Source organism: Saccoglossus kowalevskii, chromosome 8 (genome assembly GCF_978046115.1).
Source record: "Saccoglossus kowalevskii chromosome 8, keSacKowa6.1, whole genome shotgun sequence".
NCBI classification, from domain to species: Eukaryota; Metazoa; Hemichordata; class Enteropneusta; family Harrimaniidae; genus Saccoglossus; species Saccoglossus kowalevskii.
Genome location: NC_140648.1, coordinates 30774744 through 30800767, shown reverse-complemented (window position 1 = coordinate 30800767; position 26024 = coordinate 30774744). Strand labels below are relative to the sequence as shown.

The 26024-nt window shown below is 34.2% G+C and overlaps 1 protein-coding gene across 2 annotated transcripts in view; it reads left to right on the top strand.

Moving 5' to 3' along the window:
* LOC100377482 (voltage-gated inwardly rectifying potassium channel KCNH6-like) overlaps positions 1–26024 on the top strand; it is a 79782-nt gene that overhangs the window by 17821 nt on the left and 35937 nt on the right. The window contains exon 1 of one of the 2 annotated variants that reach the window (XM_085502495.1): positions 18424–18592. The exons of the other annotated variant lie outside the window; for it this stretch is intronic. The gene's annotated coding sequence lies outside the window, so the exon portion shown is untranslated. Of the gene's footprint in view, positions 1–18423; positions 18593–26024 lie in introns of those variants that run through there. 2 annotated transcript variants of the gene reach the window in all.

The following is a 26024-nucleotide window of genomic DNA, read 5'->3' as shown; positions in this document are numbered from 1 at the left end:
CAGTGTACACGTCGTTCAATATTCAACGATTTGCCGACACACGGTGGCAGCTATTGACGCACTAATGGTTCTGCGTCTCCTTGATTAACCGGCGCTTGTATAGTTATTTTTTCTATCTCGCTGTAGACTCTTAATGGACCTCACTGTCACATTGTATAGCCCGGTAGGTACACGACGATTGCCTCATTTACCTCACACTGTCTCTTTTGTTAACCAATATACAGACAAAACGGTCTCGTGAAAGATAAAGACACGTTTATTTTGAATTATTAACAGCAGCACTCTATAAATTAAAATCACTATAATAAATTAAATATTTATACTAGCTGGCATGTAAAATTTAATAATCTATGTTAGTCCAGGCACAGAATTGTGCATTGTCGCTTTGATAATTCATACCTATCAGATGCGATGACCAGAAATATTATTACGATAGAAGGCCGTCTGGTTAGATATGGATGACGTAATATCATTTTCAGCATCTCTTGCATCGCTTCATTTTTTTTTCATTTTACTAAACACAACGAGTTATTTGCACCAGTGATCTAGAGAGAACAAATTACTTGTGATTTGTTGTAAATTGTAGTGGGTAAAATGTTAATTTAGTCTTCGCCTATCTGACAGCGCTGATCCTTAGTGATTGGCATTTACGGTTTGGATTATGTGCCGATATCAGAGTTACAGTAAGCATCTTGAAATTGTGTGGAAGAAAACATCACTCACCTGAATACAAATTGCTTTATTAATACCCCGCCGCGATGTACAATAAGCAATTAAGCACGGATTGTGCGCGTTTAAAGACACTCTGAGAAGGTGGTCGTGTTGCAATTTTTTTTATTATTTGAAGTGTACATGACTTGGAAAAACAATAATAACTCAATAAACGCCGGTAAAAAGTCTAACACGCGTACAAGATGTCGGGGTAATAACACAACAGTAGTGCACATGTGCAGTATACTGTAAATTGAATTTTCGTCCCACCAAGAACATGTCCTAAGGGACGTTCTGCTTTAACTATAACCACCGCATTCATGTAGGTCCCCGAAAACCATGGCAACACAGTAAACACTTCATCAGCCAATCTTGTATTTCGATCTATAACGTAGTCAGGGTGTGTCCAATCATACATTGCAGCGACCATACGTCTTGTTATCAGCTTTTATCTCCACACATCCAACACCAAACTCCATATAAACAATGTATATTGTCATCTCGACACCGATCAGTATTAAATTCGTGCTCATATTCCTTGCTTGCATCTTTTATATTGTTTCCAATTTTCCAAATCAAATGCGAGCAAGATTTTAATTTGCCTATTGACAAGATTTTCAAACACAACGGCATGATATGGAAATTAAAAAACACAATGCATTGCTATGCATTCGATGTTATTACCGATATTGCATGAATATAGCTTTTCCTGTGACCTAGGTCTGATACGTGATTGTATATACTGTATGTAGAAACGCCACCTGCTGTGTTGTATTTATTACTTTACGAGGACAATCAAATATCACTTCATCTTGTTTTTAATATAAATGTCCGTTATGTCCATGTATTACGTATATATATGTCAGCAGTACCTCTGATATTATATGTATAACGTGTAGGTAGTACATATTGGTCATACTCCATATAGAGAACAATGTTCCTACCCAGTAAATATTACTAATTAATATGGAAAACGTAGAAAATTGGTCCTGTCCAGTAAATATTAGTCCCACTTAATATTGAGAAATTTGGTCATGTCCAGTAAATGTTGGTTTCACTTAATATTGAGAAATTTGGTCCTGTCTAATAAATGTTTGTTCTACTTAATATTGAGAAATTTGGTCATGTCCAGTAAATGTTGCTTCCACTTAATATTGAGAAATTTGGTCCTGTCTAATAAATGTTTGTTCTACTTTATATTGAGAAATTTGGTCATGTCCAGTAAATGTTGCTTCCACTTAATATTGAGAAATTTGGTCCTGTCTAATAAATGTTTGTTCTACTTTATATTGAGAAATTGGCCCTGTCCAGTAAATGTTGGTTCTAATTAATATTGAGAAAGTTGATCCTGTTTAATAAATGTTTGTTCTACTTAATATTGAGAAAGTTGGTCATGCCCAGTAAATGTTGGTTCCACTCAATATTGAGAAAGTTGGTCCTGTCTAATAAATGTTTGTTCTACTTAATATATTAGAAAGTTGGTCATGTCCAGTAAATGTTGGTTCTACTTAATATTGAGAAAGTTGGTCCTGTCTAATAAATGTTTGTTCTACTGAATATTGAGAAAGTTGGTCATGTCCAGTAAATGTTGCTTCCACTTAATATTGAGAAAGTTGGTCCTGTCTAATAAATGTTTGTTCTACTTAATATATTAGAAAGTTGGTCATGTCCAGTAAATTTTGGTTCCACATAATATTGAGAAATTTGGTCCTGTCTAATAAATGTTTGTTCTACTTAATATTGAGAAATTTGGTCCTGTCCAGTAAATGTTGGTTCTACTTAATATTGAGAATGTCGGCCCTGTCCAGTAAATGTTGGTTCTACTTAATATTGAGAAATTTGGTCTTGTCTAATAAATGTTTGTTCTACTTAATATTGAGAAAGTTGGTCATGCCCAGTAAATGTTGGTTCTACTTAATATTGAGAAATTTGGTCCTGTCTAATAAATGTTTGTTCTACTTAATATTGAGAAATTTGGTCCTGTCCAGTAAATGTTGGTTCTACTTAATATTGAGAATGTCGGCCCTGTCCAGTAAATGTTGGTTCTACTTAATATTGATGAAGTTGGTCCTGTCTAATAAATGTTTGTTCTACTTAATATTGAGAAAGTTGGCCATGCCCAGTAAATGTTGGTCCTACTCAATATTGAGAAAGTTGGTCCTGTCTAATAAATGTTTGTTCTACTTAATATTGAGAAAGTTGGCCCTGTCCAGTAAATGTTGGTTCTACTTAATATTGAGAAAGTTGGTCCTGTCTAATAAATGTTTGTTCTACTTAATATTGAGAATGTCGGCCCTGTCCAGTAAATGTTGGTTCTACTTAATATTGAGAAAGTTGGTCATGTCCAGTACATGTTGGTTCTACTTAATATTGAGAAATTTGCTCCTGTCTAATAAATGTTTGTTCCACTTAATATTGAGAAAGTTGGTCATGTCCAGTAAATGTTGGTTTCACTTAATATTGAGAAATTTGGTGCTGTCTAATAAATGTTTGTTCTACTTATTATTGAGAAAGTTTGTCATGTCCAGTAAATGTTGGTTCCACTTAATATTGAGAAATTTGGTCATGTCCAGTAAATGTTGGTTCCACTTAATATTGATAAATTTGGTCCTGTCTAATAAATGTTTGTTCTACTTTATATTGAGAAAGTTGGCCCTGTCCAGTAAATGTTGGTTCTACTTAATATTGAGAAAGTTGGTCATGTCCAGTAAATATTGGTTCCACTTAATATTGAGAAATTTGGTCCTGTCTAATAAATGTTTGTTCTACTGAATATTGAGAAAGTTGGTCATGTCCAGTAAATGTTGCTTCCACTTAATATTGAGAAAGTTGGTCCTGTCTAATAAATGTTTGTTCTACTTAATATATTAGAAAGTTGGTCATGTCCAGTAAATTTTGGTTCCACATAATATTGAGAAATTTGGTCCTGTCTAATAAATGTTTGTTCTACTTAATATTGAGAAATTTGGTCCTGTCCAGTAAATGTTGGTTCTACTTAATATTGAGAATGTCGGCCCTGTCCAGTAAATGTTGGTTCTACTTAATATTGAGAAATTTGGTCTTGTCTAATAAATGTTTGTTCTACTTAATATTGAGAAAGTTGGTCATGCCCAGTAAATGTTGGTTCTACTTAATATTGAGAAAGTTGGTCATGCCCAGTAAATGTTGGTTCTACTTAATATTGAGAAATTTGGTCCTGTCTAATAAATGTTTGTTCTACTTAATATTGAGAAATTTGGTCCTGTCCAGTAAATGTTGGTTCTACTTAATATTGAGAATGTCGGCCCTGTCCAGTAAATGTTGGTTCTACTTAATATTGATAAAGCTGGTCCTGTCTAATAAATGTTTGTTCTACTTAATATTGAGAAAGTTGGTCATGCCCAGTAAATGTTGGTCCTACTCAATATTGAGAAATTTGGTTCTGTCTAATAAATGTTTGTTCTACTTAATATTGAGAAAGTTGGCCCTGTCCAGTAAATGTTGGTTCTACTTAATATTGAGAAAGTTGGTCCTGTCTAATAAATGTTTGTTCTACTTAATATTGAGAATGTCGGCCCTGTCCAGTAAATGTTGGTTCTACTTAATATTGAGAAAGTTGGTCATGTCCAGTACATGTTGGTTCTACTTAATATTGAGAAATTTGGTCCTGTCTAATAAATGTTTGTTCTACTTAATATTGAGAAAGTTGGTCATGTCCAGTAAATGTTGGTTTCACTTAATATTGAGAAATTTGGTGCTGTCTAATAAATGTTTGTTCTACTTAATATTGAGAAAGTTTGTCATGTCCAGTAAATGTTGGTTCCACTTAATATTGAGAAATTTGGTCATGTCCAGTAAATGTTGGTTCCACTTAATATTGAGAAATTTGGTCCTGTCTAATAAATGTTTGTTCTACTTTATATTGAGAAAGTTGGCCCTGTCCAGTAAATGTTGGTTCTACTTAATATTGAGAAAGTTGGTCATGTCCAGTAAATATTGGTTCCACTTAATATTGAGAAATTTGGTCCTGTCTAATAAATGTTTGTTCTACTTAATATTGAGAAAGTTGGTCATGTCCAGTAAATGTTGGTTCCACTAAATATTGAGAAATTTGGTCCTGTCTAATAAATGTTGGTTCAACTCAATATTGAGAAAGATGGTCACGTCCAGTAAATGTTGGTTCCACTTAATATTGAGAATTTTGGTCCTGTCTAATAAATGTTTGTTTTACTTTATATTGAGAAAGTTGGCCCTGTCCAGTAAATGTTGGTTCTACTTAATATTGAGAAAGTTGGTCATGTCCAGTAAATATTGGTTCCACTTAATATTGAGAAATTTGGTCCTGTCTAATAAATGTTTGTTCTACTTAATATTGAGAAAGTTGGTCATGTCCAGTAAATGTTGGTTCCACTTAATAATGAGAAATTTGGTCCTGTCTAATAAATGTTTGTTCTACTATATATTGAGAAAGTTGGTCATGTTCAGTAAATGTTGGTTCCACTTAATATTGAGAAAGTTGGTCCTGTCCAATAAATGTTTGTTCTACTTAATATTGAGAAAGTTGGTCATGTCCAGTAAATGTTGGTTCTACTTAATATTGAGAAAGTTGGTCCAGTCTAATAAATGTTTGTTCTACTTAATATTGAGAAATTTGGTCGTGTCCAGTAAATGTTGGTTCCACTCAATATTGAGAAAGTTAGTCCTGTCAAATAAATGTTGGTTCCACTTAATATTGAGAAAGTTGGTCCTGTCTAATAAATGTTTGTTCTACTTAATATTGAGAATGTCGGCACTGTCCATTAAATGTTGGTTCTACTTAATATTGAGAAAGTTGGTCCTGTCTAATAAATGTTTGTTCTACTTAATATTGAGAAAGTTGGTCATGTTCAGTAAATGTTGGTTCCACTTAATATTGAGAAAGTTGGTCCTGTCCAATAAATGTTTGTTCTACTTAATATTGAGAAAGTTGGTCATGTCCAGTAAATGTTGGTTCCACGTAATATTGAGAAATTTGGTCCTGTCTAATAAATGTTTGTTCTAATTAATATTGAGAAAGTTGGTCATGTCCAGTAAATGTTGGTTTCACTTAATATTGAGAAAGTTGGTCATGTTCTGTAAATGTTGGTCCTACTCAATATTGAGAAAGTTGGTCATGTCTAATAAATGTTTGTTCTACTTAATATTGAGAAAGTTGGTCATGTCCAGTAAATGTTGGTTTCACTTAATATCGAGAAATTTGGTCCTGTCTAATAAATGTTTGTTCTACTTAATATTGAGAAAGTTGGCCCTGTCCAGTAAATGTTGGTTCTACTTAATATTGAGAATGTCGGCCCTGTCCAGTAAATGTTTGTTCTACTTAATATTGAGAAAGTTGGTCATGCCCAGTAAATGTTGGTCCTACTCAATATTGAGAAATTTGGTCCTGTCTAATAAATGTTTGTTCTACTTAATATTGAGAAAGTTGGCCCTGTCCAGTAAATGTTGGTTCTACTTAATATTGAGAAAGTTGGTCCTGTCTAATAAATGTTTGTTCTACTTAATATTGAGAATGTCGGCCCTGTCCAGTAAATGTTGGTTCTACTTAATATTGAAAAATTTGGTCCGGTCTAATAAATGTTTGTTCTACTTAATATTGAGAAAGTTGGTCATGTCCAGTAAATGTTAGTTTCACTTAATATTGAGAAATTTGGTTGTGTCTAATAAATGTTTGTTCTACTTAATATTGAGAAAGTTGGTCATGTCCATAAATATTGGTTCCACTCAATATTGAGAAAGTTAGTCCTGTCTAATAAATGTTTGTTCTACTTAATATTGAGAAAGTTGGCCCTGTCCAGTAAATGTTAGTTCTACTTAATATTGAGAAAGTTGGTCATGTCCAGTAAATATTGGTTCCACTTAATATTGAGAAATTTGGTCCTGTCTAATAAATGTTTGTTCTACTTAATATTGAGAAAGTTGGTCATGCCCAGTAAATGTTGGTCCTACTCAATATTGAGAAATTTGGTCCTGTCTAATAAATGTTTGTTCTACTTAATATTGAGAAAGTTGGTCATGTCCAGTAAATGTTGGTTCCACTTAATATTGAGAAAGTTGGTCCTGTCTAATAAATGTTGGTTCAACTCAATATTGAGAAAGTTGGTCATGTCCAGTAAATGTTGGTTCCACTTAATATTGAGAATTTTGGTCCTGTCTAATAAATGTTTGTTTTACTTTATATTGAGAAAGTTGGCCCTGTCCAGTAAATGTTGGTTCTACTTAATATTGAGAAAGTTGGTCATGTCCAGTAAATATTGGTTCCACTTAATATTGAGAAATTTGGTTGTGTCTAATAAATGTTTGTTCTACTTAATATTGAGAAAGTTGGTCATGTCCAGAAAATGTTGGTTTCACTTAATATCGAGAAATTTGGTCCTGTCCAGTAAATGTTGGTTCTACTTAATATTGAGAATGTCGGCCCTGTCCAGTAAATGTTGGTTCTACTTAATATTGATAAAGTTGGTCCTGTCTAATAAATGTTTGTTATACTTAATATTGAGAAAGTTGGTCATGCCCAGCAAATGTTGGTCCTACTCAATATTGAGAAATTTGGTCCTGTCTAATAAATGTTTGTTCTACTTAATATTGAGAAAGTTGGCCCTGTCCAGTAAGTGTTGGTTCTACTTAATATTGAGAAAGTTGGTCCTGTCTAATAAATGTTTGTTCTACTTAATATTGAGAATGTCGGCCCTGTCCAGTAAATGTTGGTTCTACTTAATATTGAGAAATTTGGTCCTGTCTAATAAATGTTTATTCTACTTAATATTGAGAAAGTTGGTCATGTCCAGTAAATGTTGGTTTCACTTAATATTGAGAAATTTGGTGCTGTCTAATAAATGTTTGTTCTACTTAATATTGAGAAAGTTGGTCATGTCCAGTAAGTGTTGGTTCTACTTAATATTGAGAAAGTTGGTCCTGTCTAATAAATGTTTGTTCTACTTAATATTGAGAATGTCGGCCCTGTCCAGTAAATGTTGGTTCTACTTAATATTGAGAAATTTGGTCCTGTCTAATAAATGTTTGTTCTACTTAATATTGAGAAAGTTGGTCATGTCCAGTAAATGTTGGTTTCACTTAATATTGAGAAATTTGGTGCTGTCTAATAAATGTTTGTTCTACTTAATATTGAGAAAGTTGGTCATGTAAAGTAAATATTGGTTCCACTCAATATTGAGAAAGTTAGTCCTGTCTAATAAATGTTTGTTCTACTTAATATTGAGAAAGTTGGTCCTGTCTAATAAATGTTGGTTCAACTCAATATTGAGAAAGTTGGTCATGTCCAGTAAATGTTGGTTCCACTTAATATTGAGAATTTTGGTCCTGTCTAATAAATGTTTGTTTTACTTTATATTGAGAAAGTTGGCCCTGTCCAGTAAATGTTGGTTCTACTTAATATTGAGAAAGTTGGTCATGTCCAGTAAATATTGGTTCCACTTAATATTGAGAATGTCGGCCCTGTCCAGTAAATGTTGGTTCTACTTAATATTGAGAAAGTTGGTCATGTCTAATAAATGTTTGTTCTACTTAATATTGAGAAAGTTGGTCCTGTCTAATAAATGTTTGTTCTACTTAATATTGAGAATGTCGGCCCTGTCCAGTAAATGTTGGTTCTACTTAATATTGAGAAAGTTGGTCCTGTCTAATAAATGTTTGTTCTACTTAATGTTGAGAAATTTGGTCCTGTCTAATAAATGTTTGTTCTACTTAATATTGAGAAAGTTGGCCCTGTCCAGTAAATGTTGGTTCTACTTAATATTGAGAATGTCGGCCCTGTCCAGTAAATGTTGGTTCTACTTAATATTGAGAAAGTTGGTCATGTCTAATAAATGTTTGTGCTACTTAATATTGAGAAAGTTGGTCATGTCCAGTAAATGTTGGTTCCACTTAATATTGAGAAATTTGGTCCTGTCTAATAAATGTTTGTTCTACTTAATATTGAGAAAGTTGGTCCTGTCTAATAAATGTTTGTTCTACTTAATATTGAGAAAGTTGGTCATGTCCAGTAAATGTTGGTTCTACTTAATATTGAGAAAGTTGGTCATGTCTAATAAATGTTTGTTCTACTTAATATTGAGAAAGTTGGTCCTGTCTAATAAATGTTTGTTCTACTTAATATTGAGAAAGTTGGTCATGTCCAGTAAATGTTGGTTCTACTTAATATTGAGAAAGTTGGTCATGTCTAATAAATGTTTGTTCTACTTAATATTGAGAAAGTTGGTCCTGTCTAATAAATGTTTGTTCTACTTAATATTGAGAAAGTTGGTCCTGTCCAGTAAATGTTGGTTCCACTCAATATTGAGAAAGTTAGTACTGTCAAATAAATGTTGGTTCCACTTAATATTGAGAAAGTTGGTCATGTCCAGTAAATGTTGGTTCCACTTAATATTGAGGAAGTGGTCCTGTCTAATAAATGTTTGTTCTTCTTAATATTAGAAAGTTGGTCATGTCAAGTAAATGTTGGTTCCACTTAATTTTGAGAAAGTGGTCCTGTCTAATAAATGTTTGTTCTTCTTAGTATTAGAGAGTTGGTCATGTCCAGTAAATGTTGGTTCCACTCAATATTTAGAAAGTTAGTCCTGTCAAATAAATGTTGGTTTCACTTAATATTGAGAAAGTTGGTCATGTCCAGTAAATGTTGGTCCTACTCTATATTGAGAAAGTTGGTCATGTCTAATAAATGTTTATTTTACTTAATATTGAGAAAGTTGGTCATGTCCAGTAAATGTTGGTTTCACTTAATATTGAGAAAGTTGGTCCTGTCTAATAAATGTTTGTTCTACTTAATATTGAGAAAGTTGGTCATGTCCAGTAAATGTTGGTTCCACTCAATATTGAGAAAGTTAGTCCTGTCAAATAAATGTTGGTTTCACTTAATATTGAGAAAGTTGGTCATGTCCAGTAAATGTTGGTCCTACTCTATATTGAGATAGTTGGTCCTGTCTAATAAATGTTTGTTCTACTTAATATTGAGAAATTTGGTCATGTCAAGTAAATGTTGGTTCCACTCAATATTGAGAAAGTTGGTCCTGTCTAATAAATGTTTGTTCTACTTAATATTGAGAAAGTTGGTCATGTCCAGTAAATGTTGGTTTCACTTAATATTGAGAAATTTGGTTGTGTCTAATAAATGTTTGTTCTACTTAATATTGAGAAAGTTGGTCATGTCCAGTAAATGTTGGTTCCACTTAATATTGAGAAAGTTGGTCAAGTCTAATAAATGTTTGTTCCACTTAATATTGAGAAAGTTGGTCCTGTCTAATAAATGTTTGTTCTACTTAATATTGAGAAATTTGGTCATGTCCAGTAAATGTTGGTTCCACTTAATATTGAGAAAGTTGGTCCTGTCTAATAAATGTTTGTTCTACTTAATATTGAGAAAGTTGGTCATGTCCAGTAAATGTTGGTTTCACTTAATATTGAGAAATGTGGTTCTGTCTAATAAATGTTTGTTCTACTTAATATTGAGAAAGTTGGTCATGTCCAGTAAATGTTGGTTCCACTTAATATTGAGAAAGTTGGTTCTGTCTAATAAATGTTTGTTCTACTTAATATTGAGAAAGTTGGTCATGTCCAGTAAATGTTGGTTTCACTTAATATTGAGAAATTTGGTTCTGTCTAATAAATGTTTGTTCTACTTAATTTTGAGAAAGTTGGTCATGTCCAGTAAATGTTGGTTCCACATAATATTGAGAAATTTGGTCCTGTCTAATAAATGTTTGTTCTACTATATGTTGAGAAAGTTGGCCCTGTCCAGTAAATGTTGGTTCCTCTCAATATTGAGAAAGTTGGTCATGCCCAGTAAATGTTGGTTTCACTTAATATTGAGAAAGTTGGTCCTGCCTAATAAATGTTTGTTCTACTTAATATTGAGAAAGTTGGTCCTGTCCAGTAAATGTTGGTTCAACTTAATATTGAGAAAGTTGGTCCTGTCTAATAAATGTTTGTTCTACTTAATATTGAGAAAGTTGGTCATGTCCAGTAAATGTTGGTTCCACGTAATATTGAGAAATTTGGTCCTGTCTAATAAATGTTTATTCTACTTAATATTGAGAAAGTTGGTTATGTCCAGTAAATGTTGGTTTCACTTAATATTGAGAAATTTGGTCCTGTCTAATAAATGTTGGTTCCACTCAATATTGAGAAAGTTGGTCATGTCCAGTAAATGTTGGTTTCACTTAATATTGAGAAATTTGGTCCTGTCTAATAAATGTTGGTTCCACTTAATATTGAGAAAGTTGGTCATGTCTAATAAATGTTGGTTTCACTTAATATTGAGAAATTTGGTCCTGTATAATAAATGTTTGTTCTACTTAATATTGAGAAATTTGGTCATGTCCAGTAAATGTTGGTTCCACTTAATATTGAGAAAGTTGGTCCTGTCTAATAAATGTTTGTTCTACTTAATATTGAGAAAGTTGGTCATGTCCAATAAATGTTGGTTTCACTTAATATTGAGAAATTTGGTTCTGTCTAATAAATGTTTGTTCTACTTAATATTGAGAAAGTTGGTCATGTCCAGTAAATGTTGGTTCCACTTAATATTGAGAAAGTTGGTCATGTCCAGTAAATGTTGGTTCCACTTAATATTGAGAAAGTTGGTCATGTCCAGTAAATGTTGGTTCCACTTAATATTGAGAAATTTGGTCATGTCCAGTAAATGTTGGTTCCACTTAATATTGAGAAAGTTGGTCCTGTCTAATAAATGTTTGTTCTACTTAATATTGAGAAAGTTGGTCATGTCCAATAAATGTTGGTTTCACTTAATATTGAGAAATTTGGTTCTGTCTAATAAATGTTTGTTCTACTTAATATTGAGAAAGTTGGTCATGTCCAGTAAATGTTGGTTTCACTTAATATTGAGAAATTTGGTTCTGTCTAATAAATGTTTGTTCTACTTAATTTTGAGAAAGTTGGTCATGTCCAGTAAATGTTGGTTCCACTTAATATTGAGAAAGTTGGTCCTGTCTAATAAATGTTTGTTCTACTTAATATTGAGAAAGTTGGTCATGTCTAGTAAATGTTGGTTCCACATAATATTGAGAAATTTGGTCCTGTCTAATAAATGTTTGTTCTACTTAATATTGAGAAAGTTGGTCATGCCCAGTAAATGTTGGTTCTAGTTAATATTGAGAAAGTTGGTCCTGTCTAATAAATGTTTGTTCTACTTAATATTGAGTAAGTTGGTCATGTCCAGTAAATGTTGGTTCCACTTAATATTGAGAAAGTTGGTCCTGTCTAATAAATGTTTGTTCTACTATATGTTGAGAAAGTTGGCCCTGTCCAGTAAATGTTGGTTCCACTCAATATTGAGAAAGTTGGTCATGTCCAGTAAATGTTGGTTCCACTTAATATTGAGAAAGTTGGTCCTGTCTAATAAATGTTTGTTCTACTTAATATTGAGAAAGTTGGTCCTGTCTAATAAATGTTTGTTCTACTTAATATTGAGAAAGTTGGTCCTGTCCAGTAAATGTTGGTTCAACTTAATATTGAGAATGTTGATCCTGTCTAATAAATGTTGGTTCCACTTAATATTGAGAAAGTTGGTCATGTCTAATAAATGTTGGTTTCACTTAATATTGTGAAATTTGGTCCTGTCTAATAAATGTTTGTTCTACTTAATATTGAGAAAGTTGGTCATGTCCAATAAATGTTGGTTTCACTTAATATTGAGAAATTTGGTTCTGTCTAATAAATGTTTGTTCTACTTAATATTGAGAAATTTGGTCATGTCCAGTAAATGTTGGTTCCACTTAATATTGAGAAAGTTGGTCCTGTCTAATAAATGTTTGTTCTACTTAATATTGAGAAAGTTGGTCATGTCCAGTAAATGTTGGTTTCACTTAATATTGAGAAATTTGGTTCTGTCTAATAAATGTTTGTTCTACTTAATTTTGAGAAAGTTGGTCATGTCCAGTAAATGTTGGTTCCACTTAATATTCAGAAAGTTGGTCCTGTCTAATAAATGTTTGTTCTACTTAATATTGAGAAAGTTGGTCATGTCTAGTAAATGTTGGTTCCACATAATATTGAGAAATTTGGTCCTGTCTAATAAATGTTTGTTCTACTTAATATTGAGAAAGTTGGTCATGCCCAGTAAATGTTGGTTTCACTTAATATTGAGAAATTTGGTCCTGTCTAATAAATGTTTGTTCTACTTAATATTGAGAAAGTTGGTCATGCCCAGTAAATGTTGGTTCCACTTAATATTGAGAAAGTTGGTCCTGTCTAATAAATGTTTGTTCTACTTAATATTGAGAAAGTTGGTCATGTCTAATAAATGTTTGTTCTACTATATGTTGAGAAAGTTGGCCCTGTCCAGTAAATGTTGGTTCCACTCAATATTGAGAAAGTTGGTCATGCCCAGTAAATGTTGGTTTCACTTAATATTGAGAAAGTATGTTCTGTCTAATAAATGTTTGTTCTACTTAATATTGAGAAAGTTGGTCCTGTCCAGTAAATGTTGGTTCAACTTAATATTGAGAAAGTTGGTCCTGTCTAATAAATGTTTGTTCTACTTAATATTGAGAAAGTTGGTCATGTCCAGTAAATGTTGGTTCCACGTAATATTGAGAAATTTGGTCCTGTCTAATAAATGTTTATTCTACTTAATATTGAGAAAGTTGGTTATGTCCAGTAAATGTTGGTTTCACTTAATATTGAGAAATTTGGTCCTGTCTAATCAATGTTGGTTCCACTCAATATTGAGAAAGTTGGTCATGTCCAGTAAATGTTGGTTTCACTTAATATTGAGAAATGTGGTCCTGTCTAATAAATGTTGGTTCCACTTAATATTGAGAAAGTTGGTCATGTCCAGTAAATGTTGTTTTCACTTAATATTGAGAAATTTGGTCCTGTCTAATAAATGTTGGTTCCACTTAATATTGAGAAAGTTGGTCATGTCCAGTAAATGTTGGTTCCACGTAATATTGAGAAATTTGGTCCTGTGTAATAAATGTTTATTCTACTTAATATTGAGAAAGTTGGTTATGTCCAGTAAATGTTGGTTTCACTTAATATTGAGAAATTTGGTCCTGTCTAATAAATGTTGGTTCCACTCCATATTGAGAAAGTTGGTCATGTCCAGTAAATGTTGGTTTCACTTAATATTGAGAAATTTGGTCCTGTCTAATAAATGTTGGTTCCACTTAATATTGAGAAAGTGGTCCTGTTTAATAAATGTTGGTCCTATTTTATATTGAGAAATTGGTCATGTTTCTAAATGAATACATGTTTGTTCTACATGTTACCTTGGCACCCACAACATATTTGCGTCAGTTCCAGAATATTACCAATCTACAAAAGGAATTTGAGGTGCAGGTCGAGAATTTTGGTTCAATTTCTGGAATTTCTGCACAGGGAATGGTATCCTAATTATAATATGCTTTATTCCTAAAAAGAATATTTCATATATCTTTAAGTTAGGCTAACTCAATCAAGAGAATGTAGTCTTTGGACCATGGTATGCTCGATAATGTTAATAATGTTGTATCTAGTCTATGGGGAAAATTAACTTCACTGATTATGTTAACCTATTGTATAAAAAAATATGTATGTTAGCTCTACTTCGGGAATGTTGTCTGTAAGGGTGTAATAGCCATATCCAGGGAGAATTATCGCTGCCATAGTATAATATCTCTAGCGCTAGTTAATTTTTATCGCGAAAATATTAAACCTGCCTCGGCAATGTAATCTCTGCATAAAACATCGTATCTCTAATTAGGAAATGTCGTACCTAACTGTGATTGTTAGCCATATCTCGGATATATTAGCTATACATCGGAATTGTTATCTCTACCTAGAGATTATTATTACCACCCAGGGAACGGTAACTTTAGATCAAAGCCACTTCTACCTCTGTAAAATATTGGTTCGAACATATGAAATGTAGTAACTTGTAATTGCATATTGGACGATGATAATTTTGAATTCTGACAAATAGTCAACAATTGTTTTATAACTATTTTTGTTGTAGAAATTAAGACGCGTCCATCCTTGAAATGCCCGCTGCCTTGTTATCATCTATATCCCGTGTCAATCGGAATTGTGTCACGTACTTTTTGTATGGTGAAATAGATGAATGAAGTCACATCGCAGGTAGCTTATTCAATCCACAAACTCAATAGCAATACATTATCTGTCTTCAAATGATAATATAACTGACCTATTTAAATATGACGTCATCCATCCGGAATGATCATTTTTTTTATATCTCCCGTTGTCACGGTTATCACTCGAAGTGATTCACCCTGCTTGTATTGAGCTCTGTTCAAAAGTATATGTCTCAATATATGTAGGCTGTATATCAGGTGAGATATATGTCACAGGGAGCGTGATGTCATGCTATTAAAATTAAAGCAAACAATTGTACCGATGGTATTTTGTTTTAACATTAACATTAAATCAGACGCGATAATGAGACGAAATCTGGTAAAACATAGTAATGATTCATTCAACCTATTTCAAGAAATCCAATTACTACTCTGACTACGATAATGGTCATCCTAGCATTATACAACACATGATCTGTTTTGTGTAATGAGTTCCTGAGATGAAGAAAGAATAACAGTAATACCGCTGCGTGACTTTGGTTTATTTATTTCATCCAAGACACCAGTACACTTGCCTCGTATCTCTAACGACACTAGTAAAACTAAATCTCCGAACTCGTTGAGTTATCCTCTGTGACGTACAATATCCTTGACCTTTGACTTACAAACAACCTTTCAAGGTGTATACTACGCAGTAGTGAACGCGGGAATGCATATCCCTGGCCCTTCCTTGTGGCGAAAGATGAGTAATGAATTAACGATTCTCGCGGGAAGGTACCACTTAAACGATAGAATGTGGACGTTCGTAGTTACTCACAAGGGAATACTTCATCATATGCCATGTAGACATCTCTTTTGCGATGCTCCCAATTTACATTTTGTCTTCTTCTTTATTTTCACATTCCCATTTGTATCGCATATGTGGAGCATTTAGTTCTACATTTCAACGTCTGTGTGTCTTCCGCTTGTGTTCATTCAGAATGGGAAACCCATTTAGGATTAGAAGAATGTAATTGTTTGCGAATATTTTATTTGCATATGCCTGACGACAATTTTGTAATCACATTTTCCACAATTCTTTTAAATTATGCGCGAAATGCGCAAATAAAATTATTTTTTTATCTCTTCGTCATCCCCAACATATTTTTGTCACAAAATCCTTAAGCTCACCCACTATACAAGAGAACTACCTTACTCAGATTGTTTGCACAAATCTTGCACCAATACTATCATTGGAAGATTTCTGAGATAAAAACACATAAAGATACGCTGAGATAATCAATTGTTACAATATACTAGATACATACCATAGATGGTATGTAAATGTATATATGATTTAAGTTACACTATAGATAGTATTGTGTATATGATTTAAGTTACACTATAGATAGTATTGTGTATATAATTAAGTTACACTATAGATAGTATTGTGTATATGATTTAAGTTACACTATATATAGTATTGTGTATATAATTTAAGTTACACTATAGATAGTATTGTGTATATGATTTAAGTTATAATATAGATAGTATTGTGTATATAATTTAAGTTACACTATAGATAGTATTGTGTATATAATATAAGTTACACTATAGATAGTATTGTGTATATGATTTAATTACACTATAGATAGTATTGTGTATATAATTTAAGTTACACTATAGATAGTATTGTGTATATGATTTAATTACACTATAGATAGTATTGTGTATATAATTTAAGTTACACTATAGATAGTATTGAGTATATGATTTAATTACACTATAAATAGTATTGTGTATATAATTAAGTTACACTATAGATAGTATTGTGTATATGATTTAATTACACTACAGATAGTATTGTATATATAATTAAGTTACACTATAGATATTATTGTGTATATGATTTAATTACACTATAGATAGTATTGTGTATATAATTAAGTTACATTATAGGTAGTATTGCGTATATAATTTAAGTTACACTATAGATAGTATTGTGTATATGATTTAAGTTACACTATAGATTATATTGTGTATATGATTTAAGTTACACGAGTAGTACAGGTAGTATTGTGTATATGATTTAAGTTACACTACTAGTATAGATAGTATTGTGTATATGATTTAAGTTACACTACTAGTATAGATAGTATTGTGTATATGATTTAAGTTACACTACAAGTATAGATAGTATTGTGTATATGATTTAAGTTACACTAGTAGTATAGATAGTATTGTGTATATGATTTAAGTTACACTACTAGTATAGATAGTATTGTGTATATGATTTACGTTACACTACTAGTATAGATAGTATTGTGTATATGATTTACGTTACACTACTAGTATAGAAAGTATTGTGTATATGATTTATGTTACACCATAGATAGTGTAAATGTATATATGATTTAAGTTACACTATAGATAGTATTGTGTATATGATTTAAGTTACACTATATATAGTATTGTGTATATGATTCAAGTTACACTATAGATAGTATTGTGTATATGATTTAAGTTACACTATAGATAGTATTGTGTATACGACTTAAGTTACACTATAGATAGTATTGTGTATATAATTTAAGTTACACTACTAGTATAGATAGTATTGTGTATATGATTTAAAATGATTCGAATTTTATGTAAATAAACAATATATTTTACACGCGTTGTATACGTCGCTATGAGTCCCATATCGAATAGGACGCGGCGCGACGACCACCGCCTTTTAAGTTGCGTGCTTTCACAGTAAATTTTAAATTGTTACGCAGGAAATTATATAATTGAAAAGGGGGTCAGACTATGTGTGGGGTTAGGACAGTAATGGAAACATTCCCTACGTTAACATTGTCAATCCGTAAGCGCGTCCAAATATCTGAATTGACTTAGTAAACGGTGCGCAAATCTGTGACCACCGACCAGACACAGTATTGCTATGCAGTGCACGTTTTGGGGATCGATTTATTTCCATAATTGTTTTGTTGTGCGTGTATGTGTGTGTGTGTGTGTGTGTGTAAAGTCATAGGTACGATACCAAAGACAGCGTTTAATCACAGTCCCTCCGTCACGGGAACAGCCCTTGTGTGTCCGCGTAATAAAAGTACATATCGCACGTTTGTATAGGTATATATTCCTTTAACATAATTGGCAATTGGCAACTTTTGATTTCTCAATACATATACCTGAATAAGGCATGACTACTTCCCATAATTCACTTACTCATTCTCTTACTCTCTTACTTACTTACGTCATACTTTTCAATATCTAGTTAATTTTATAAAGCTTCGCAACATGTCAGAGAAAAGCACGTACTGGGGTTCAATGCCCCCATCAGTTGAAGAGTCGAATAAGATGGCAGTGACCATTTTACTGAAACTGTATGGGGTTGCTGCTGTATATAACCTTAGTTGATATGTTACCCAAGTCACGTCAGCTTCCTTTTTCGACTCCCATCATGCACCAATTCATTTAACTGAAGGACACAGTTATTTATGGATCGTTGCTTTTATCACATTGTCGATGACATGGCATGAAAACAGTACCGATGTTAAACTCGTTACACAGCTTGATCCAACTATGTTAACAATCACCCCACGTATACAGTACAGTAGCCAACCGTGCACAGCCCCGATGTTGTTTCCTTGTTATACCTGCCGACATAATGGTTTGGTCCAATCTCTGGCTTCTCGAGCCTCATTAGCTACCATGATCGCGGCAATTACGTTGTCCAGCCTAAATTGGCAGAGATAATTTGGTGATTTTTTTCCCCGTTGAGATTGAGCACTTATGTGGAAAGCTTTAATTCTAATGCTTTAATGTAGAATCCATAGGTGAGTAGAAAATAACTCATGTTACTATTGCAATTTTATCCCTCACCGATCAGAGTCTCTGTATGTATGCACGCAGTCCTTCAGCAACGGTATGTAGGAACATGTAAAACTCGCCAGAGTCAGCAAGTCTATGTAAAGTGTAACGCAATGTCGACTACGGCGGAAAATACCTAGGTGTTATATGTACTAGCTGCCTTACATCACTCATTTGTTAGATATTCGGTAAGTTGGCGGTAAGAACGTACAAGTTACTTGTTCTTACATGCACGCACTCCGTCCACTGTTCAACATCAAAGGAAAGTTTAATGCAAACCACGTGCTTTGTACTCTGTGCGGTGTATTGATTGAGACAGCTTTGTATCCACTGTGTATGTTGTGTTATTATAGTGGGCTTTATACTGAATACATATATTACCATGGGAAGTTGCACATATGTTTCTGTAAATACCTTAAGCTGTATCGGCAGTCCCTAGCTATGGACACGGTTAATTACAAGACATGGGAATGGATAGCCCCACGACTCATTAATTCCATTTCAAGATAACACATTCGGTGCGGTGATCAAGAGAGGGATCACAATCGCCGAACGTACTATTCCGTACACTACTACTGTGTTGTTTTATTGCTGCACAATATCGTGCTGAGATTACGCATTCATATAACATATATTGCTAGGACGATAAGACCCCGGCGTTCAACCTTAAGTATACATATATATTGACGGATACGTTGTAGTCGCTACGGTAACAGTTTTCTTGAGTATTATCTGAGCTCTTACCACTATATTCTGACATCCCAAAGAGTACGCCATTGGCATTATTAAAGGTTGTTTCATTTCATTCCTCTTCTGCTACCCTGCTGAGTGAGCTATATTTCTTTTCAGCAAGTATACGTAGTCTGTGACAGTCCTATAGTTGTGGTCACGTCTGGCTCATGTCTTATCAATAAATACACTCGACTTTCTCAAACTAATTGGATTCCGAAGAAAATTCCTTTTCACGGCTATTCAATAGAATAAAGAACATAACCATACTGTATGTGTCGTGAAGGAATCTGCGGCAGGCATGATACGTATATGCAGCTATAATGTTTTTGCAGATATTTTATGGTTTAGCTGTAGCCACCGTTTATTGATCGTGCAATTTACATAATGCGACGGAAACAAGTAAAGCCATTACACATGTTACCTCGTGTCACCACTTAAGATTCCATGCTCGATAATTACAATGAGGATTTGTATCGATTATGTGACGGTGAACTGGAGTTACTGTCGCTGGGAGGAACTCTTCTAATAGGAACGTCGTCTCGTGTGTAAATGCAGGAGTATTGCATGTCAATAAAATGGCTCCTGACCCCTCTTAACACGGCGATGGATGTGTCTAATCCAGCGCAGATACCCTGGTGGTTTAGTTCCATTAAGGGAGCACGACATCTGACAAATGTATAATGGAACAGCGCATAATGACCCTAAATAACGAATTTATTCACCAATACGACACAGCAGGCTAAAAATAGTACACGGGGTATTTTCAGCAAAAAATATCCATTGATTTCATAATAAGGTCGATGAGATTTTTGTCTGAAATATTAAGCCAATACAACCACGATAGGTTTGTGCTACAAATAGAACCACGGTAGGTATGTGCTACAAATAGAACCACGATAGATTTGTGCTACGAATAGAACCGCGGTAGGTTTGTGCTACAAATAGAACCACGGTAGGTTTGTGCTACAAATAGAACCACGATAGGTTTGTGCTACAAATAGAACCGCGGTAGGTTTGTGCTACAAATAGAACCACGGTAGGTTTGTGCTACAAATAGAACCACGGTAAGTTTGTGCTACAAATAGAACCACGATAGGTTTGTGCTACAAATAGAACCACGGTAGGTTTGTGCTACAAATAGAACCACGGTAGGTGTGTGCTACAAATAGAACCGCGGTAGGTCTGTACTACAATTAGAACCGCGGTAGGTTTGTGCTAAAAATAGAACCGCGGTAGGTTTGTGCTACAAATAGAACCACGGTAGGTTTGTGCTACAAATAGAACCACGATAGGTTTGTGCTACAAATAGAACCACGGTAGGTTTGTGCTACAAATATAACCACGGTAGGTCTGTACTACAAATAGAACCACGGTAGGTTTGTGATACAAATAGAACCACGATAGGTTTGTGCTACAAATAGAACCACGATAGGTCTGTACTACAAATAGAACCACGGTAGGTTTGTGCTACAAATAGAACCACGGTAGGTTTGTGCTACAAATAGAACCACGGTAGGTTTGTGCTACAAATAGAACCGCGGTAGGTTTGTGCTACAAATACAACCACGATAGGTTTGTGCTACAAATACAACCACGATAGGTTTGTGCTGCAAATAGAACTACGGTAGGTTTGTGCTACAAATAGAACCGCGGTAGGTTTGTGCTACAAATACAACCACGATAGGTTTGTGCTACAAATAGAACCATGATAGGTTTGTGCTACAAATAGAACCGCGGTAGGTTTGTGCTACAAATACAACCACGATAGATTTGTGCTACAAATACAACCACGATAGGTTTGTGCTACAAATAGAACTACGATAGGTTTGTGCTACAAATAGAACCACGGTAGGTTTGTGCTACAAATATAACCACGGTAGGTTTGTGCTACAAATAGAACCGCGGTAGGTTTGTGCTACAAATAGAACCACGGTAGGTTTGTGCTACAAATAGAACCGCGGTAGGTTTGTGCTACAAATAAAACCGCGGTAGGTTTGTGCTACAAATAAAACCGCGGTAGGTTTGTGCTACAAATAGAACCGCGGTAGGTTTGTGATACAAATAGAACCACGATAGGTTTGTGCTACAAATAGAACCACGATAGGTCTGTACTACAAATAGAACCACGGTAGGTTTGTGCTACATATAGAACCACGGTAGGTTTGTGCTACAAATAGAACCACGGTAGGTTTGTGCTACAAATAGAACCGCGGTAGGTTTGTGCTACAAATACAACCACGATAGATTTGTGCTACAAATACAACCACGATAGGTTTGTGCTACAAATAGAACCACGATAGGTCTGTACTACAAATAGAACCACGGTAGGTCTGTGCTACAAATAGAACCACGATAGGTTTGTGCTACAAATAGAACCATGATAGGTTTGTGCTACAAATAGAACCACAGTAGGTTTGTGCTACAAATAGAACCACGGTAGGTTTGTGCTACAAATAGAACCACGGTAGGTTTGTGCTACAAATAGAACCACGATAGGTTTGTGCTACAAATATAACCACGGTAGGTTTGTACTACAAATACAACCACGATAGGTTTGTGCTACAAATAGAACCACGATAGGTTTGTGCTACAAATAGAACCACGGTAGGTTTGTGCTACAAATACAACCACGGTAGGTTTGTGCTACAAATACAACCACGATAGGTTTGTGCTACAAATAGAACCACGGTAGGTTTGTGCTACAAATAGAACCACGATAGGTTTGTCCTACAAATAGAACCACGGTAGGTCTGTGCTACAAATAGAACCACGATAGGTTTGTGCTACAAATAGAACCACGATAGGTTTGTGCTACAAATAGAACCACGGTAGGTTTGTGCTACAAATATAACCACGGTAGGTTTGTGCTACAAATAGAACCACGATAGGTTTGTACTACAAATAGAACCACGGTAGGTCTGTGCTCCAAATAGAACCACGGTAGGTTTGTGCTACAAATATAACCACGGTAGGTTTGTACTACAAATACAACCACGATAGGTTTGTGCTCCAAATAGAACCACGGTAGGTTTGTGCTACAAATACAACCACGATAGGTTTGTGCTACAAATAGAACTACGGTAGGTTTGTGCTACAAATAGAACCACGATAGGTTTGTGCTACAAATAGAACCACGATAGGTTTGTGCTACAAATAGAACCACGGTAGGTCTGTGCTACAAATACAACCACGATAGGTTTGTGCTGCAAATAGAACTACGGTAGGTTTGTGCTACAAATATAACCACGGTAGGTTTGTGCTACAAATAGAACCACGGTAGGTTTGTGCTACAAATAGAATCACGGTAGGTTTGTGCTACAAATATAACTACTGTAACATTAGGTTTGTCCTACAAATAGTTCTATAGTACTTCTAAAATTAGTAGTTTTGTTAATAGGCGAGCTTGTTCGGCTCGAGCTAAAAGCCTGGAGTCAGCAAATATATCCACGTGAACTACGATATTCAGATATACCATCTAGTCGGGGTTGAATCGCGAATGTCCTGTTCAAAGTTTTACATACAGAAAAAATGCATATATACATATATGCTGATATGGCGTATTCCGCACAGTATGTGTACATTTGTGGAGTACGAGTAACCCAATTAATTATGCAGATTGTATGATGCAAATGCATAAACTATGTCATCAATACCATTCTCATAAACAAACACACCCTTCTCAAATAGACTGAACTTCTTGAGATCCCGCGTTACGCGTGAAATTGAATGTAAAAACAAGACAAACAAAGGTCATAGCGTCGTAGTGGTGTCAACTTTTTTTTCGGGGAGGGGTATTTTCACGCTTTTAAAAAAAATATTTTGGTGATTTCTTAGTTCCCTTCAGTTTGCATGTTCCTCTTTGTTTGCAATGGCATTTACTCTTGAATATATTCAAAGCACAGTCATTGTAAGAGTTTGTTCGGAACAATATACATGCCACACTTGATTGATTAAAGACAATAACAGTATATTATACACGCGAGTTTATTACACGCACTGTTGGACTGCCATTGTCTGGAAGGCTCGGTACGTCCCCGGAGTACTCACCTTGGGTGAAAATGGTACCGTATTTATATGCCGATCACATTTGTGTAATACTACAGATATATTCATTAGACAGAAGATATAATGAAAGTGAAAGCATTTTCTATTTATCACATAATCCGCACATAATCTTGCTTGCAATTTTAATTTTTGACTTCGTGTGTCCACCTGCTCAATTTACGAACATTTGTTGCTTTAAACAACTGAAATCTAGTAACTTGTTCACGTAGTTCAACATTTTTCAGTTGTAATTTCTGTAGGTTCGTAAATATATTCATGCCGTCTTCATACTTTTTGTTGTAATTATTTGTTTCTGCTTTCCAGTATATGGGAGAAATATTTCTTTACATTTGCATTCATCCGTCTTATTTGTGCACCTGTAATACGAACTAGGGACCAGTGAAATAGTGTCATGAAAGCAGTGTCTTCTTACTTGGACTCTTTTATACGAACACTGTCAGTACACGTTTTTTTGTTTCTTCTTCAAATGCGCTCGCGACGATGTTACTCATATAATGGTTGCAATTTCCTACTTAGAAGCACATGCACGTTAATTTATTACATTTCATATCGGTTTTCATTTATATCACGTCATCAATCATTCAACCAGGATTCCAACATGAGTTCGCACATTGATCGTAGCGATCGATATTTGCAATAGGTTAAAATATCACTAAAACTGTTTTATCAGATTTCAAAGAAAACAAAAACTACTACGTTTGCATGACTTTTTTTAGTATATACCTGTACATACCCCCATCATATTGAAATTACTATATATACCATGCAATAAAGCATGGGGAAATTAAATTACCAATTTACCTTGTTAACAATGTAATTTGATTGTAGCACAATCGAAAACTTAACAGTTCCCTGGAGTATAATATTATATCAAAACCTTTCTATATATTGCATGAATTCAGAAACAACCCTAACTAACAGCTGTGTGTACTCCACAAGGCCATATAACATGTTTCTTTTCATATTTAAATTGTTAGCTCATTAAATGATATGGAAATCATTATCGACCACTCATTCCCGCTAAGTGCCGCTCATTGTACTGTACGCACTTGGGAAATTTAAATTGAAACTGTATCTCTCCAACTACGCTCGGCGCCATGCTACATACATGCATACCATCACCATAACATATACAGTTAAACTAGACGCGATGCTGCTATATTGCTATGGTAACGATGATAGTTTAATGTACTACAATAGTATATATGATTAGTATATATTTATATACAAAATAAAATTAGAAAAATAAATAATGATAAAATATAATTATACCTTTTAAATTAAAATATGTGTTTACATTTGAATGGAATCATGCAGTCATCGACTACTATGACGGTAATACGATAGCACACATTGTACAGACATTATTGCATATACAATTACTGTTGAAATCAAGGTGAATGTTTACTCTGTTCTCAGTATATACATTCTAGTTAAGTGCTTCAAACTGGTGATCGAGGATTAGAACCGGAAGTTCCATTCCGAACTGAGACTGACACAGGGAAATTGTGTCACATGTGTCAAAGAGCAATTACATTGAACGCGGCTTCTGATAAGACGGGTTAACGCGCCACAGCCGTCACGCAACGCGCGTTCGAACAATACACGCGTTGTGTGCGTCCCATGGAACCCACGTTGAACACGTCTCAGCACGACGAACGTGGTGTTCGACATCGAGATTAGGTCGTATTATCAAATGATATGATAAATAAACCACAACCAAATAGATAAGTAAATAACGGCAATATTGATATAACTTTATTGTGTCGGCTGTATTACGTATTATAAGCGCTCTTTCGATTATATATATTATTCTAATTAAGTGAGCAATGTATCCTCACAACAATGTCGGTGGTATTGTATTGTATAGGAATTGTATTCTAACGACGTTTAATTAACCGACACTCTGTCGTTCGTATTTCAATGCATGTGAAACTAGCTTACTAAAAGCTGATAGAACAAAAAAACAACCATTAAAATCATAGGGTGTGAGTAACAGTGTAAGAGTCGCCAGCGGCATTATGGGTAGAAATACAGCATTTAAATTTACAACTCGTGCAACTGCATTGTTATCAGATGATAATGATCCTAACAGAATTCACCTCGTTGAACACTGGGAAATAAATTGGTTAAATCTTGCCTTTTCTGTACTTATCCATGGTTATCACGGTTCTCAAATTACCCATGTGTGAAATTGCCGTTTTAGTCTCACAGTAGTAAAGTAGTACAGTGTCCACGAGATGCAGTGTAATATTGAAATAAATCACAGTCAGTGTCAACTAGATGCAGTGTAATATTGGATTAAATCACAGTCAATGTCCACGAGATGCAGCGTAATATCGAATTTAATCACAGTCAGTATCCACTAGATGCAGTGTATTATTGTATTTAATCACAGTCAGTGTCCAATAAATGCAGCTTAATCTTGGATTAAATCACAGTCAGTGTCCACTAGATGCAGCGTAAGGTTGAATTAAATCACATTCAGTGTCTACTAGATGCAGCTTAATATTGGATTAAATCACAGTCAGTGTCCACTAGATGCAGTGTAATATTGAAATAAAGCACAGTCAATGTCAACTAGATGCAGTGTAATATTGG